The 15,015-nt window shown below is 39.3% G+C and overlaps 1 long non-coding RNA gene across 1 annotated transcript; it reads left to right on the top strand.

The window, feature by feature from the left end:
- The first annotated feature begins 3,185 nt into the window (after window positions 1-3,185).
- Window positions 3,186-4,532, top strand: LOC124299150 (uncharacterized). The gene is made up of 3 exons (XR_006906948.1): window positions 3,186-3,312; window positions 4,081-4,163; window positions 4,488-4,532. It is a non-coding gene; the product is annotated as an uncharacterized LOC124299150 (long non-coding RNA).
- The last annotated feature ends 10,483 nt before the right edge of the window (window positions 4,533-15,015 follow it).

Raw genomic sequence — 15,015 nt, 5'->3', positions numbered from 1 at the left:
CCGAATTGCCAAATTGTCTGTAGTTCACTCGTAAGAACCTTAAACGTATTACCTACCGACTTATCTACCGATAACTCGGTGAGTCTCCATTAACGGTATTTGCTCCTCAGTTTTGACATAGATGCTGTTTGAATTTGTACGTCAAAGTATACATGAATTTGCTATAGATATATCTATTCCTGTGCTTCCCTCGTTGTTTCCTCTTCATCGTCTTCGGTGTTGTCCGGTATTTCATTCGCTATTTCCACTCCGACAGATAGGTAGTATTCGTTGAAGGCGTTTGATGTACGTTCTTAATTTGTTTCAATTTCTTGTTGGCCTACGAATTTTATCCTAATTTTATTTGTCTCCGGTTTTTTTATTTCGTCAATTTTTTTCTCTCTAATGACTTTCCATATTCGCTTTCGATCGTTTCCTGCTGCCTTTATTCGATTCTGGTAATATTCATTTTTGGTTTTGTCTCTTAACTTTATAAGAGCTTTGCGGTACCTTCTGTATTCTATTTTCGCATCTCCATTGAACGGCTCACTTTTTGTGGTCATCATTTTCATATCTTACAAAGGCCATACCTGTGTTTCTGTTTAATCAGAACCCCGACATAGTATCTCAGAATTTTTAAACTTCAATGCAAAAAACATAACGTAAGCTCTGCCTCTACCAAAGTAACGTATTCACTCAATTTTCTGTAACATGCCTGTAGTTTGACGGTTAACGATATAGTAAATTCAAACAAGGAAACGACTAGCACATTAGCATCGGCGATAGATTACAGGGGGTAGGTGGATTACACATTATACCAAATTTCGTAAATAGAACATACGTTCCAAATCCTGGCATTCGGTCACTGTGTCAGTCTACCAACTAAGAGGGTCATTCTTACTAATCGGACCCCCAGGAACTCAGAAAATGCACCAAAAAAAGCGTCGGACCGACAGCAGAAAACTAACGAAGAAAATCTTTCGTTTTTCGGCTGTAACTCTTAATCCGTTGATCGCCGCGTAATAGGACTGCGCCCCATCGATTCCTTTCGCAAAATTACGTCGATATACCGCACCAAAGAATTTATTTCAGCACTTTTCTCAGATCAGATTCACATTTAGATTTAGATTCATTCAGAACATCATTCTTGCACTGTACATGTACGTTGTATTCCACTATTTCGATATTATTGACAGTTCTCTATACCTGAGCATCTACCTGCTTGTGTGAATGAAGTATTTTTGTTTTTTTTTCTTTTACAAAAATTTCATTTCAATGGCAATTAATAGGTCAAGTTCTTACGTCTGCGGCGCTGACGAGCCGGCGCTTTTTAGACCGGTGGTGCGCAGATCGACGCGGACTAGCGAGCAGACAAATCGCCTTTTCAATCCGACAGCTATCTGAGCTATCTACGAATAGTCATGTATACACAAAACGTAAAAGAAAATTATTCACGCTCACCTCAACCTTAACAATAGTATTCTCTGAAGGCGTTTGCTAAACCTTCTTCATTTGTTTCGATTTCTTGTTAGCCTACATGTCTAATCTTAATTTTGTTTGTTTCCTCTTTTTTTCTTTGTTCAATCTTATTCTCTCTAATGACTTTCCATATCCGCTTTTTATAATTTCCTGCCGCTTCTATTTGTTTCTTGTAATATTCATTTTTTCTTTTGTCTATTACCTTCATAAGAGCTTTGCGGTATTCTCTGTATTCCGTTTGCGCGGCTTCATTAAACGGCTCACTAATCACTTTTTTGGCGAGCTTATTTCTGTGTCGAATTGATCGGACGAGGCTTTTTGTCACCCACGGTTTCAGTTTAATAATTTTATTTTCATTCCTTGTTATTATTTCTTTGGCGTTGCTTTTTCGACCGCTTTCTGCAGAATGCTAACCAAGTTTTTGGTAGCTTTCTCTACATCCTTTCCGTTCAGCACCTACCCTCCCATCTTTCATTTTGTGTTGTTTCTGTTACTTTGTTGTAATTGATTTGATACACGTGTATTGTCCTTTTCCGGTCCATTTTTGTTTTTCCGATATGTAGTATAGTTGTATGGTGATCTGTGATTTTCGTTTTTAGAACAGATGCGGATACGTTATTTAGTGTTCTTTTTTTAACGAAAATGTAATCAATGCACGAACTTGTATTTTCTGTTTCCCTTGTCGTTGTTGTGATAGCTGCTACGTATCTATGTATTCCATAACATTGATATTCATAACTATTACAAGAACTTTTCATTTGCTCTCTCGATCTTGAATTTTCGTGGTCATAGAATCGAAACGCTGTGTTGGCTAGTCGCAAGTGAAGTATCTACGTTGGGTAGAGAAGCAGAAATGTTTTTCGAAAAGTGTTCGTATGGAAAAATATTCTGAGTAACTGTAATACATCACGGATGCGTTAATTTTGATCGAGATGAAATGGATGCTTCGTATATGAGACAGTATTAACCGCTGCGTAGTGATTTAAAGACGTAGAAAGGTGATAGGGAGAGAAAGAACGACGCTTCTTAATACTTCGAGTGTATTTTAACACACATTTGAAAGATACGAGCGAAATTTTTCATCACCCAACTGTCGCAGAACGGCAGCGTTATTAGCCGACACGTTCACTGAAGAATATATCTGCAGTCAACGGCTGACCATCGAAGGGACTGGTCGCTTGAGTCTGGAATCGGCAGGAGAGATAAAGTGTGTATTTCTTGTATGAAACGTGAAAACTAAAATCATTATACATCATATCATATCATCATACATCGTACATCATACATCATACATCGTACATCGTACATCATCATACATAGTATTAAAGGTCGAAACCAAAGTTTGGATGTCGGATGTTCAGAATGTGACGTCACCAATTCAAAATCAGCTAGCCGAATTCCTCAGTCTGGAAACAACCGCGCAGTAGAGCGGACGGATGAGAGTCGCGCTCCGCAAATTTCGAGTACCGGGTTCTCAACCTCACGGATCCCGCGCTTCGGGTCCGCTACGCGGTGAAACTCGACTTCCAGGACAAGCGCTCCGTGGTTCCTGGTTCATGTTTACAATAAATTATTTCAATTCGTTTTTCGCGCAAGCCCAAATTCAGTAGCTGTCAGTGCGCTAATAAAATTTCTATAACTTTATAATCTTCTCATAATCTTTTTGGTAGAATATGTCGATAAAAAAATTACATTAAACCTTACACCTTATTTTTGATTTGTTCTCATGCTGAAAATATTTATTAGTATTCAAGGTATAACTCGAGGTGGTTGGCGGTGGTCGTTGGGGGTGGTTGGGGGAGGTTGCGGGTAATCAAGGCAATTCAGGAGGAGGGGGACGAGGATTTGTGCTCGGTGAGTTTAACGTTTTTATAATATTCGATGGCAATTGTAATTCTATTTCATCTGATCTTTCTCAAACTTGTCATCTTTACAATAAATTATTTCAATTCAGTCTTCGCGCAAGCACGAATTCAGTAGCTATAAATGCACTAGTGAAATTTATTCTACTAATAATTAATTAAATAATTACATTAATTCTTACACAATATTTTCGATGTGTTCGTATACTGAAAATATTTATTATTATGGCAAGTATAAGCGCGGTGGTTATCGGTGGTTGTTGGAGGTGATTGGAGGTGGTTGGAGGTGTTCGGAGTTGGACGAGGCGGAGGACGAGGAAGACAAGGAGATGAAGGTGGACGAGGATTTGTGCTCGGTGAGTAAAACACTTTTATAATATTTGATGGCAATTGTAATTATATTTTATCTAAAATATTTCAAACTAGTCATGTTTACATTAAATTATTCTAATTCATTTTTCGCGCAAGCACAAATTCAGTAGCTATGAATAAGCTCATATAATTTATTTAATTATTAATTAATTAATTAATATTCTTATGATATTTGATGGCAATTGTAATTATGTTGTATCTAAAATTTTTCAAACTTGTCACGCTTACATTAAATTATTTCAATTTATTTTTCGCGCAAGCACATGTTCAGTAGCTTCAAATGCGCTAATAAAATTGATTATATTATTAATTAATTAATTAATTATATTAATCCTTGAACAATGTTTTTGATGTGTTCTTATACTAAAAACATTCATTACTATTCAAGGTATAACCCGAGGTAGTTCGCGATGGTTGCGGGTGATCGAGGTGGGCGAGGAGGAGGACGAGGATGACGAGGACTTGTACACTGTGAGTATAACATTTTTATTATATTCATTAGCGTAGGAGTAGGATCAGGAGTAGAAGTAAAAGTGGTAGGAGTCGGAGTAGGAATAGGAGTAGTCGTAGTAGTAGGAGTTGGAGTAGAAGTAGATGTATGCGGGGAGGGGCGGGGAGGGGATATTATCATATCAAGTTATCAGTAATAAGCAATTGCGGGTAAAATATTAGCTTACTTTTTTAAGTATTTATGAATATAGCCTCTACGAATATTCATTATTGGTATATAAGGTCTGGCAACGTACCTACTTTCTGTAAGAGATGTTGAAGATTTTCAACACAATTATGTTTCAGTTCTGTGCCCCACCTATAGTGATCCACTAGTACATATCCTCCGACGTGACATCGCTCCGCTACGTACGAAGAAGAAAAGATTTATTAGGATGCAAATTGCTCCTCTCTTCTTGCCATTGTGCTTTCAGCCATTGTTGTGCTGTGTGTTTAAAATTTAGGACAGTATATAATATAGAATAACAGGTACAGCTACGAATACAGCACTACAATAAATCTTATCGAAATGAGCTTTCATTGAGATTTCTCTGTATTTATAACTCGACGCGAGAAGGCGAAAATCAATGTCATGCCATCTGTAAGGTAATTGGACTCGTATTTGCACTACGAGAACTCGTTGGGCATTTTGCGGTGAAATTTGAAAAATTGTTGTACAAGAAATTAAATAACTATAAAAATGGATAAAAAATATTATCTCTAATAGTGAATGTAGCTAATACAGCTTTAACCGTATATTGATTATGTTAATGATCTATTGTGACAAGATCGGAATTAGATAAGCTCTCTAAATACTCTTTTCTAGTCTATTAATTTATATCATGTATATGTAAATGTATATTTCTTCAGTTTGTACAATCACTGCACTAGGATTACCCTTGCCATGTTTTATGGTGCGCTTGTGTAATTTGTATATTATTAACCTTACGTTTTACTCCATTTGCGACAAGTTGTTAGTGTTTATAACTTCTTGGCAATTATTTATGTACATGTATGTGTATATATGTATACGTATACTTATGCATGTGTATATAAATATATACACATATTTAAAACTAGACTTTTACAATAAACACAGAGGCCTTAGTATATTCACATACGGATTTCTGTGTATAGGTATACTTGAACTAAAATATCCTTATCTCTAATACGGAGTTCTTCGTAATTCGCATTTGTTTTTGTAACCCAATGTCCTACGTACAATGGCAAAAATCGAGATCCAACTTAACTGAGTCTCAAAGCCCAGTTGACATAAAAGCAGCTATTTGATAGAAATTATAGTTTGTAGTTTACACAGCCCATTGCATGATATTTCATTATAAATACATATGTTTCAATGTATTTAGGAATAATTTATCAAATATACAGAGGTCGTGTGCAAATAATAAATGAATTGATTCGACCGCAGTTTGATGTATTCATTGGAGCTTTAACAATAAATTTAAGCTTTGTTACTTCTTGTATTTTATTATGGATAATCAAAAACATTTTCGACTATTCGTGCTGTGGAAGCATGGGGATTGAACCAAATGTAGCAAAAGATTAGAAACAGTGTATGTAGAGTACGGGTATTTTTCTAGTAATGCAAACACGTGCCGCTAGCTTAGTTTTGACATATCTAGAATACCACGCCTTGCGAATTAGCTTTCCAGGCAGAGATGAATGATGAATTTTAAGGACTGCATTATCGTTGTTGAATACTCTATGCTTTATGGGAAAAGAAAATCTGTAACGATAAAATTGATGCACCGGATCATCGTCGACTTTAACTTTTGAAATGTCCTACCATTTCCGAACACCTCCAACCATCCTATTTACCTATATGACTAAATTAGCTATGATATGAAAAGAGAAGTATTTTTCATTTCGAAATGGAATTTTCTTCGACGCGCGCTCGATGTATTCCATAACATTAGTATTCATAATTATTCCAACAACTTTTCATTTGCTCTCTCGATCTTGAATTTTCATAGGCACAGAATCGAAACGCTGTTTTAGCTGGTCGCAAGTGAAGCATCTGCGTTGGGTGGAGGAGCAGAATTGTTTTTCGAAAAGTATTCGGATGGAAAAAAATTCAGAGTAACTGTAATACATCACGGATGCGCTAATTTTGAACGAGATGAAATGGATGCTTCGTATATGAGACAGTATTTAACGCTGCGTAGTGGTTTAAAGACCTAGAAAGGTGATAGGGAGAGAAAGAACAACGCTTCTTAACACTTCGAGTGTATTTTAACACACATTTGAAAGATAGAAGCGAAATTTTTCATCATCCAACTGTCGCAGAACGGCAGCGTTATTAGCCGACCCGTTCACTGAAGAATATATCTGCAGTCAACGGCTGACCATCGAAGGGACTAATCGCTTGAGTCTGGAATCGACAGGAGAGATAAAGTGTGTATTTCTTGCATGAAACGTGAAAACTAAAATCATTATACATCATATCATATTATCATACATCGTACATCATACATCATACATCATACATCATACATCATCATACGTAGTACTACAGTTCGAAACCAAAGTTTGAATTTTCGGATGTTCGGAAAGTGACGTCACCAATCTAAAATCGGCTAGCCGAGTTCCTCAGTCGGGTAACAACCGCGCAGTAGAGCGGACGGATGAGAGTCGCGCTCCGCAAATTTCGAGTACCGGGTTCTCAACCTCACGGATCCCGCGCTTCGGGCTGCTACGTATTTCGAGTACCGGGTTCTCAACCTCCCAGATCCTGCGCTTCGGGTCCGCTACGCGGTGAAGCTCGACTTCCAGGACAAACGCTCCGTGGTTCCTGGATCACGTTTACAATAAATTATTTCAATTCCTTTTTCGCGCAAGCCGAAATTCAGCAGCTGTCAGTCCGCTAATAAAATTTCTCGGCTTCCAGGATAAGCGCTCCGTGGTTCCTGATTCACGTTTACAATAAATTATTTCAATTCGTTTTTCGCGCAAGCCGAAATTCAGCAGCTGTCAGTCCGCTAATAAAATTTCTCGGCTTCCAGGATAAGCGCTCCGTGGTTCCTGGTTCACGTTTACAATAAATTATTTCAATTCGTTTTTCGCGCAAGCCGAAATTCAGCAGCTGTCAGTCCGCTAATAAAATTTCTCGGCTTCCAGGATAAGCGCTCCGTGGTTCCTGATTCACGTTTACAATAAATTATTTCAATTCGTTTTTCGCGCAAGCCGAAATTCAGCAGCTGTCAGTCCGCTAATAAAATTTCTCGACTTCCAGGATAAGCGCTCCGTGGTTCCTGGTTCACGTTTACAATAAATTATTTCAATTCGTTTTTCGCGCAAGCCGAAATTCAGCAGCTGTCAGTCCGCTAATAAAATTTCTCGACTTCCAGGATAAGCGCTCCGTGGTTCCTGGTTCACGTTTACAATAAATTATTTCAATTCGTTTTTCGCGCAAGCCGAAATTCAGCAGCTGTCAGTCCGCTAATAAAATTTCTCGACTTCCAGGATAAGCGCTCCGTGGTTCCTGGTTCACGTTTACAATAAATTATTTCAATTCGTTTTTCGCGCAAGCCGAAATTCAGTAACTGTCAGTCCGCTAATAAAATTTCTCGACTTCCAGGATAAGCGCTCCGTGGTTCCTGGTTCACGTTTACAATAAATTATTTCAATTCGTTTTTCGCGCAAGCCGAAATTCAGCAGCTGTCAGTCCGCTAATAAAATTTCTCGACTTCCAGGATAAGCGCTCCGTGGTTCCTGGTTCACGTTTACAATAAATTATTTCAATTCGTTTTTCGCGCAAGCCGAAATTCAGCAGCTGTCAGTCCGCTAATAAAATTTCTCGACTTCCAGGATAAGCGCTCCGTGGTTCCTGGTTCACGTTTACAATAAATTATTTCAATTCGTTTTTCGCGCAAGCCGAAATTCAGTAACTGTCAGTCCGCTAATAAAATTTCTCGACTTCCAGGATAAGCGCTCCGTGGTTCCTGGTTCACGTTTACAATAAATTATTTCAATTCGTTTTTCGCGCAAGCCGAAATTCAGCAGCTGTCAGTCCGCTAATAAAATTTCTCGACTTCCAGGATAAGCGCTCCGTGGTTCCTGGTTCACGTTTACAATAAATTATTTCAATTCGTTTTTCGCGCAAGCCGAAATTCAGCAGCTGTCAGTCCGCTAATAAAATTTCTCGACTTCCAGGATAAGCGCTCCGTGGTTCCTGGTTCACGTTTACAATAAATTATTTCAATTCGTTTTTCGCGCAAGCCGAAATTCAGTAACTGTCAGTCCGCTAATAAAATTTCTCGACTTCCAGGATAAGCGCTCCGTGGTTCCTGGTTCACGTTTACAATAAATTATTTCAATTCGTTTTTCGCGCAAGCCGAAATTCAGCAGCTGTCAGTCCGCTAATAAAATTTCTCGACTTCCAGGATAAGCGCTCCGTGGTTCCTGGTTCACGTTTACAATAAATTATTTCAATTCGTTTTTCGCGCAAGCCGAAATTCAGCAGCTGTCAGTCCGCTAATAAAATTTCTCGACTTCCAGGATAAGCGCTCCGTGGTTCCTGGTTCACGTTTACAATAAATTATTTCAATTCCTTTTTCGCGCAAGCCGAAATTCAGCAGCTGTCAGTCCGCTAATAAAATTTCTCGACTTCCAGGATAAGCGCTCCGTGGTTCCTGGTTCACGTTTACAATAAATTATTTCAATTCGTTTTTCGCGCAAGCCGAAATTCAGCAGCTGTCAGTCCGCTAATAAAATTTCTCGACTTCCAGGATAAGCGCTCCGTGGTTCCTGGTTCACGTTTACAATAAATTATTTCAATTCGTTTTTCGCGCAAGCCGAAATTCAGTAGCTGTCAGTACGCTAATGAAATTTCTATAACTTTATAATCTTCTCATAATCTTTTTGGTAAAATATGTCGATAAAAAAGTTATATCAAACCTTACACATTATTTTTGATTTGTTCTCATGCTGAAAATATTTATTAGTATTCGAGGTATAACTCGAGGTGGTTGGCGGTGGTCGTTGGAGGTGGTTGAGAGTGGTTGCGGGTAATCTCAGTGATTCAGGAGGAGGAGGACGAGGATTTGTGCTGGGTGAGTAAAACACTTTTATAACATTTGATGGCAATTGTAATTATATTTCATCTGAAATATTACAAACTTGTCACGTTCACAATAAATTATTTCAATTCATCTTTCGTGCAAGCACATATTCAGTAGCTATGAATAATCTTGTACAATTTATTATATTATTAATTAATTAATTAGTATTCTTATAATATTTAATGGCAATTGTAATTATATTTCATCTGAAATATTACAAACTTGTCACGTTTACAATAAATTATTTCAATTCATCTTTCGTGCAAGCACATATTCAGTAGCTATGAATAATCTTGTACAATTTATTATATTATTAATTAATTAATTAGTATTCTTATAATATTTAATGGCAATTGTAATTATATTTCATCTGGAATATTACAAACTTGTCACGTTTACAATAAATTATTTCAATTCATCTTTCGTGCAAGCACATATTCAGTAGCTATGAATAATCTTGTACAATTTATTATATTATTAATTAATTAATTAGTATTCTTATAATATTTAATGGCAATTGTAATTATATTTCATCTGAAATATTACAAACTTGTCACGTTTACAATAAATTATTTCAATTCATCTTTCGTGCAAGCACATATTCAGTAGCTATGAATAATCTTGTACAATTCATTATATTATTAATTAATTGATTAATTACAATAATCCTCACACAATATTTTTGATGTGTTCCTATACTAAAAATATTCATTACTATTCCAGGTATAACCCGAGGTGGCCGGAGGTGGACGAGGAGGAGGACGAGCTGGACGAGGAGGAGGACGAGGTGGACGAGGAGGAGGACGAGGTGGACGAGGAGGAGGCGGGGTGGGTCGTGGGAGAGGACCTCTCCTCTCCTCAGAGGAGGGGTGGGGAAGGGAAGGGATGGGAAGGGACGGGAAGGGAAGGGAAGGGGCGGGGAGGGGTGGGAAGGGGAGGGGCCGGGGGGGGGAGGGAGGGAGGGAGCGGGAAGGGGAGGGAGGGAGGGAGGGAGGGAGGGAGGGAGAGGGAAGGGGCGGGAGGGAGGGCGGGCGGGCGCGGGGGGGGGGGGGGGGGTTGCTGCTCTATTAACTCTAACGGGCTTGCATCGACATCCGTCCTCTACTCTCTCTCTCCCTCCCTCCCTCCCTCCCGCCCTCCCGCCCTCTCCCTCCCTCCCGCCCGCCCTCCCTCCCGCCCCTTCCCTCTCCCTTCCTCCCTCCCTCCCTCCCTCCCCCTCCCGGCCCCTTCCCTTCCCTCCCCTCCCCTCCCCTCACCGCCCCTCCCCGCCCCTTCCCTTCCCTTCCCTTCCCTTCCCCTCCCCTCCTCTGAGGAGAGGAGAGGTCCTCTCCCACGACCCACCCCGCCTCCTCCTCGTCCACCTCGTCCTCCTCCTCGTCCACCTCGTCCTCCTCCTCGTCCAGCTCGTCCTCCTCCTCGTCCACCTCCGGCCACCTCGGGTTATACCTGGAATAGTAATGAATATTTTTAGTATAGGAACACATCAAAAATATTGTGTGAGGATTATTGTAATTAATCAATTAATTAATAATATAATGAATTGTACAAGATTATTCATAGCTACTGAATATGTGCTTGCACGAAAGATGAATTGAAATAATTTATTGTAAACGTGACAAGTTTGTAATATTTCAGATGAAATATAATTACAATTGCCATTAAATATTATAAGAATACTAATTAATTAATTAATAATATAATAAATTGTACAAGATTATTCATAGCTACTGAATATGTGCTTGCACGAAAGATGAATTGAAATAATTTATTGTAAACGTGACAAGTTTGTAATATTTCAGATGAAATATAATTACAATTGCCATTAAATATTATAAGAATACTAATTAATTAATTAATAATATAATAAATTGTACAAGATTATTCATAGCTACTGAATATGTGCTTGCACGAAAGATGAATTGAAATAATTTATTGTGAACGTGACAAGTTTGTAATATTTCAGATGAAATATAATTACAATTGCCATCAAATGTTATAAAAGTGTTTTACTCACCCAGCACAAATCCTCGTCCTCCTCCTCCTGAATCACTGAGATTACCCGCAACCACTCTCAACCACCTCCAACGACCACCGCCAACCACCTCGAGTTATACCTCGAATACTAATAAATATTTTCAGCATGAGAACAAATCAAAAATAATGTGTAAGGTTTGATATAACTTTTTTATCGACATATTTTACCAAAAAGATTATGAGAAGATTATAAAGTTATAGAAATTTCATTAGCGTACTGACAGCTACTGAATTTCGGCTTGCGCGAAAAACGAATTGAAATAATTTATTGTAAACGTGAACCAGGAACCACGGAGCGCTTATCCTGGAAGTCGAGAAATTTTATTAGCGGACTGACAGCTGCTGAATTTCGGCTTGCGCGAAAAACGAATTGAAATAATTTATTGTAAACGTGAACCAGGAACCACGGAGCGCTTATCCTGGAAGTCGAGAAATTTTATTAGCGGACTGACAGTTACTGAATTTCGGCTTGCGCGAAAAACGAATTGAAATAATTTATTGTAAACGTGAACCAGGAACCACGGAGCGCTTATCCTGGAAGTCGAGAAATTTTATTAGCGGACTGACAGCTGCTGAATTTCGGCTTGCGCGAAAAACGAATTGAAATAATTTATTGTAAACGTGAACCAGGAACCACGGAGCGCTTATCCTGGAAGTCGAGAAATTTTATTAGCGGACTGACAGTTACTGAATTTCGGCTTGCGCGAAAAACGAATTGAAATAATTTATTGTAAACGTGAACCAGGAACCACGGAGCGCTTATCCTGGAAGTCGAGAAATTTTATTAGCGGACTGACAGCTGCTGAATTTCGGCTTGCGCGAAAAACGAATTGAAATAATTTATTGTAAACGTGAACCAGGAACCACGGAGCGCTTATCCTGGAAGTCGAGAAATTTTATTAGCGGACTGACAGTTACTGAATTTCGGCTTGCGCGAAAAACGAATTGAAATAATTTATTGTAAACGTGAACCAGGAACCACGGAGCGCTTATCCTGGAAGTCGAGAAATTTTATTAGCGGACTGACAGCTGCTGAATTTCGGCTTGCGCGAAAAACGAATTGAAATAATTTATTGTAAACGTGAACCAGGAACCACGGAGCGCTTATCCTGGAAGTCGAGAAATTTTATTAGCGGACTGACAGCTGCTGAATTTCGGCTTGCGCGAAAAACGAATTGAAATAATTTATTGTAAACGTGAACCAGGAACCACGGAGCGCTTATCCTGGAAGTCGAGAAATTTTATTAGCGGACTGACAGCTGCTGAATTTCGGCTTGCGCGAAAAACGAATTGAAATAATTTATTGTAAACGTGAACCAGGAACCACGGAGCGCTTATCCTGGAAGTCGAGAAATTTTATTAGCGGACTGACAGCTGCTGAATTTCGGCTTGCGCGAAAAACGAATTGAAATAATTTATTGTAAACGTGAACCAGGAACCACGGAGCGCTTATCCTGGAAGTCGAGAAATTTTATTAGCGGACTGACAGCTGCTGAATTTCGGCTTGCGCGAAAAACGAATTGAAATAATTTATTGTAAACGTGAACCAGGAACCACGGAGCGCTTATCCTGGAAGTCGAGAAATTTTATTAGCGGACTGACAGCTGCTGAATTTCGGCTTGCGCGAAAAAGGAATTGAAATAATTTATTGTAAACGTGAACCAGGAACCACGGAGCGCTTATCCTGGAAGTCGAGAAATTTTATTAGCGGACTGACAGCTGCTGAATTTCGGATTGCGCGAAAAACGAATTGAAATAATTTATTGTAAACGTGAACCAGGAACCACGAAGCGCTTATCCTGGAAGCCGAGAAATTTTATTAGCGGACTGACAGCTGCTGAATTTCGGCTTGCGCGAAAAACGAATTGAAATAATTTATTGTAAACGTGAACCAGGAACCACGGAGCGCTTATCCTGGAAGCCGAGAAATTTTATTAGCGGACTGACAGCTGCTGAATTTCGGCTTGCGCGAAAAAGGAATTGAAATAATTTATTGTAAACGTGATCCAGGAACCACGGAGCGCTTATCCTGGAAGTCGAGAAATTTTATTAGCGGACTGACAGCTGCTGAATTTCGGCTTGCGCGAAAAAGGAATTGAAATAATTTATTGTAAACGTGAACCAGGAACCACGGAGCGCTTATCCTGGAAGTCGAGAAATTTTATTAGCGGACTGACAGCTGCTGAATTTCGGATTGCGCGAAAAACGAATTGAAATAATTTATTGTAAACGTGAACCAGGAACCACGAAGCGCTTATCCTGGAAGCCGAGAAATTTTATTAGCGGACTGACAGCTGCTGAATTTCGGCTTGCGCGAAAAACGAATTGAAATAATTTATTGTAAACGTGAACCAGGAACCACGGAGCGCTTATCCTGGAAGCCGAGAAATTTTATTAGCGGACTGACAGCTGCTGAATTTCGGCTTGCGCGAAAAAGGAATTGAAATAATTTATTGTAAACGTGATCCAGGAACCACGGAGCGTTTGTCCTGGAAGTCGAGCTTCACCGCGTAGCGGACCCGAAGCGCAGGATCTGGGAGGTTGAGAACCCGGTACTCGAAATACGTAGCAGCCCGAAGCGCGGGATCCGTGAGGTTGAGAACCCGGTACTCGAAATTTGCGGAGCGCGACTCTCATCCGTCCGCTCTACTGCGCGGTTGTTACCCGACTGAGGAACTCGGCTAGCCGATTTTAGATTGGTGACGTCACTTTCCGAACATCCGAAAATTCAAACTTTGGTTTCGAACTGTAGTACTACGTATGATGATGTATGATGTATGATGTATGATGTATGATGTACGATGTATGATAATATGATATGATGTATAATGATTTTAGTTTTCACGTTTCATGCAAGAAATACACACTTTATCTCTCCTGTCGATTCCAGACTCAAGCGATTAGTCCCTTCGATGGTCAGCCGTTGACTGCAGATATATTCTTCAGTGAACGGGTCGGCTAATAACGCTGCCGTTCTGCGACAGTTGGATGATGAAAAATTTCGCTTCTATCTTTCAAATGTGTGTTAAAATACACTCGAAGTGTTAAGAAGCGTTGTTCTTTCTCTCCCTATCACCTTTCTAGGTCTTTAAACCACTACGCAGCGTTAAATACTGTCTCATATACGAAGCATCCATTTCATCTCGTTCAAAATTAGCGCATCCGTGATGTATTACAGTTACTCTGAATTTTTTTCCATCCGAATACTTTTCGAAAAACAATTCTGCTCCTCCACCCAACGCAGATGCTTCACTTGCGACCAGCTAAAACAGCGTTTCGATTCTGTGCCTATGAAAATTCAAGATCGAGAGAGCAAATGAAAAGTTGTTGGAATAATTATGAATACTAATGTTATGGAATACATCGAGCGCGCGTCGAAGAAAATTCCATTTCGAAATGAAAAATACTTCTCTTTTCATATCATAGCTAATTTAGTCATATAGGTAAATAGGATGGTTGGAGGTGTTCGGAAATGGTAGGACATTTCAAAAGTTAAAGTCGACGATGATCCGGTGCATCAATTTTATCGTTACAGATTTTCTTTTCCCATAAAGCATAGAGTATTCAACAACGATAATGCAGTCCTTAAAATTCATCATTCATCTCTGCCTGGAAAGCTAATTCGCAAGGCGTGGTATTCTAGATATGTCAAAACTAAGCTAGCGGCACGTGTTTGCATTACTAGAAAAATACCCGTACTCTACATACACTGTTTCTAA

Source organism: Neodiprion virginianus, chromosome 2 (assembly GCF_021901495.1).
Source record: "Neodiprion virginianus isolate iyNeoVirg1 chromosome 2, iyNeoVirg1.1, whole genome shotgun sequence".
Classification (NCBI taxonomy): Eukaryota; Metazoa; Arthropoda; class Insecta; order Hymenoptera; family Diprionidae; genus Neodiprion; species Neodiprion virginianus.
The sequence above is the reverse complement of the archived record's forward strand: the minus strand, read 5'-3'. Positions and strand labels throughout refer to the sequence as shown.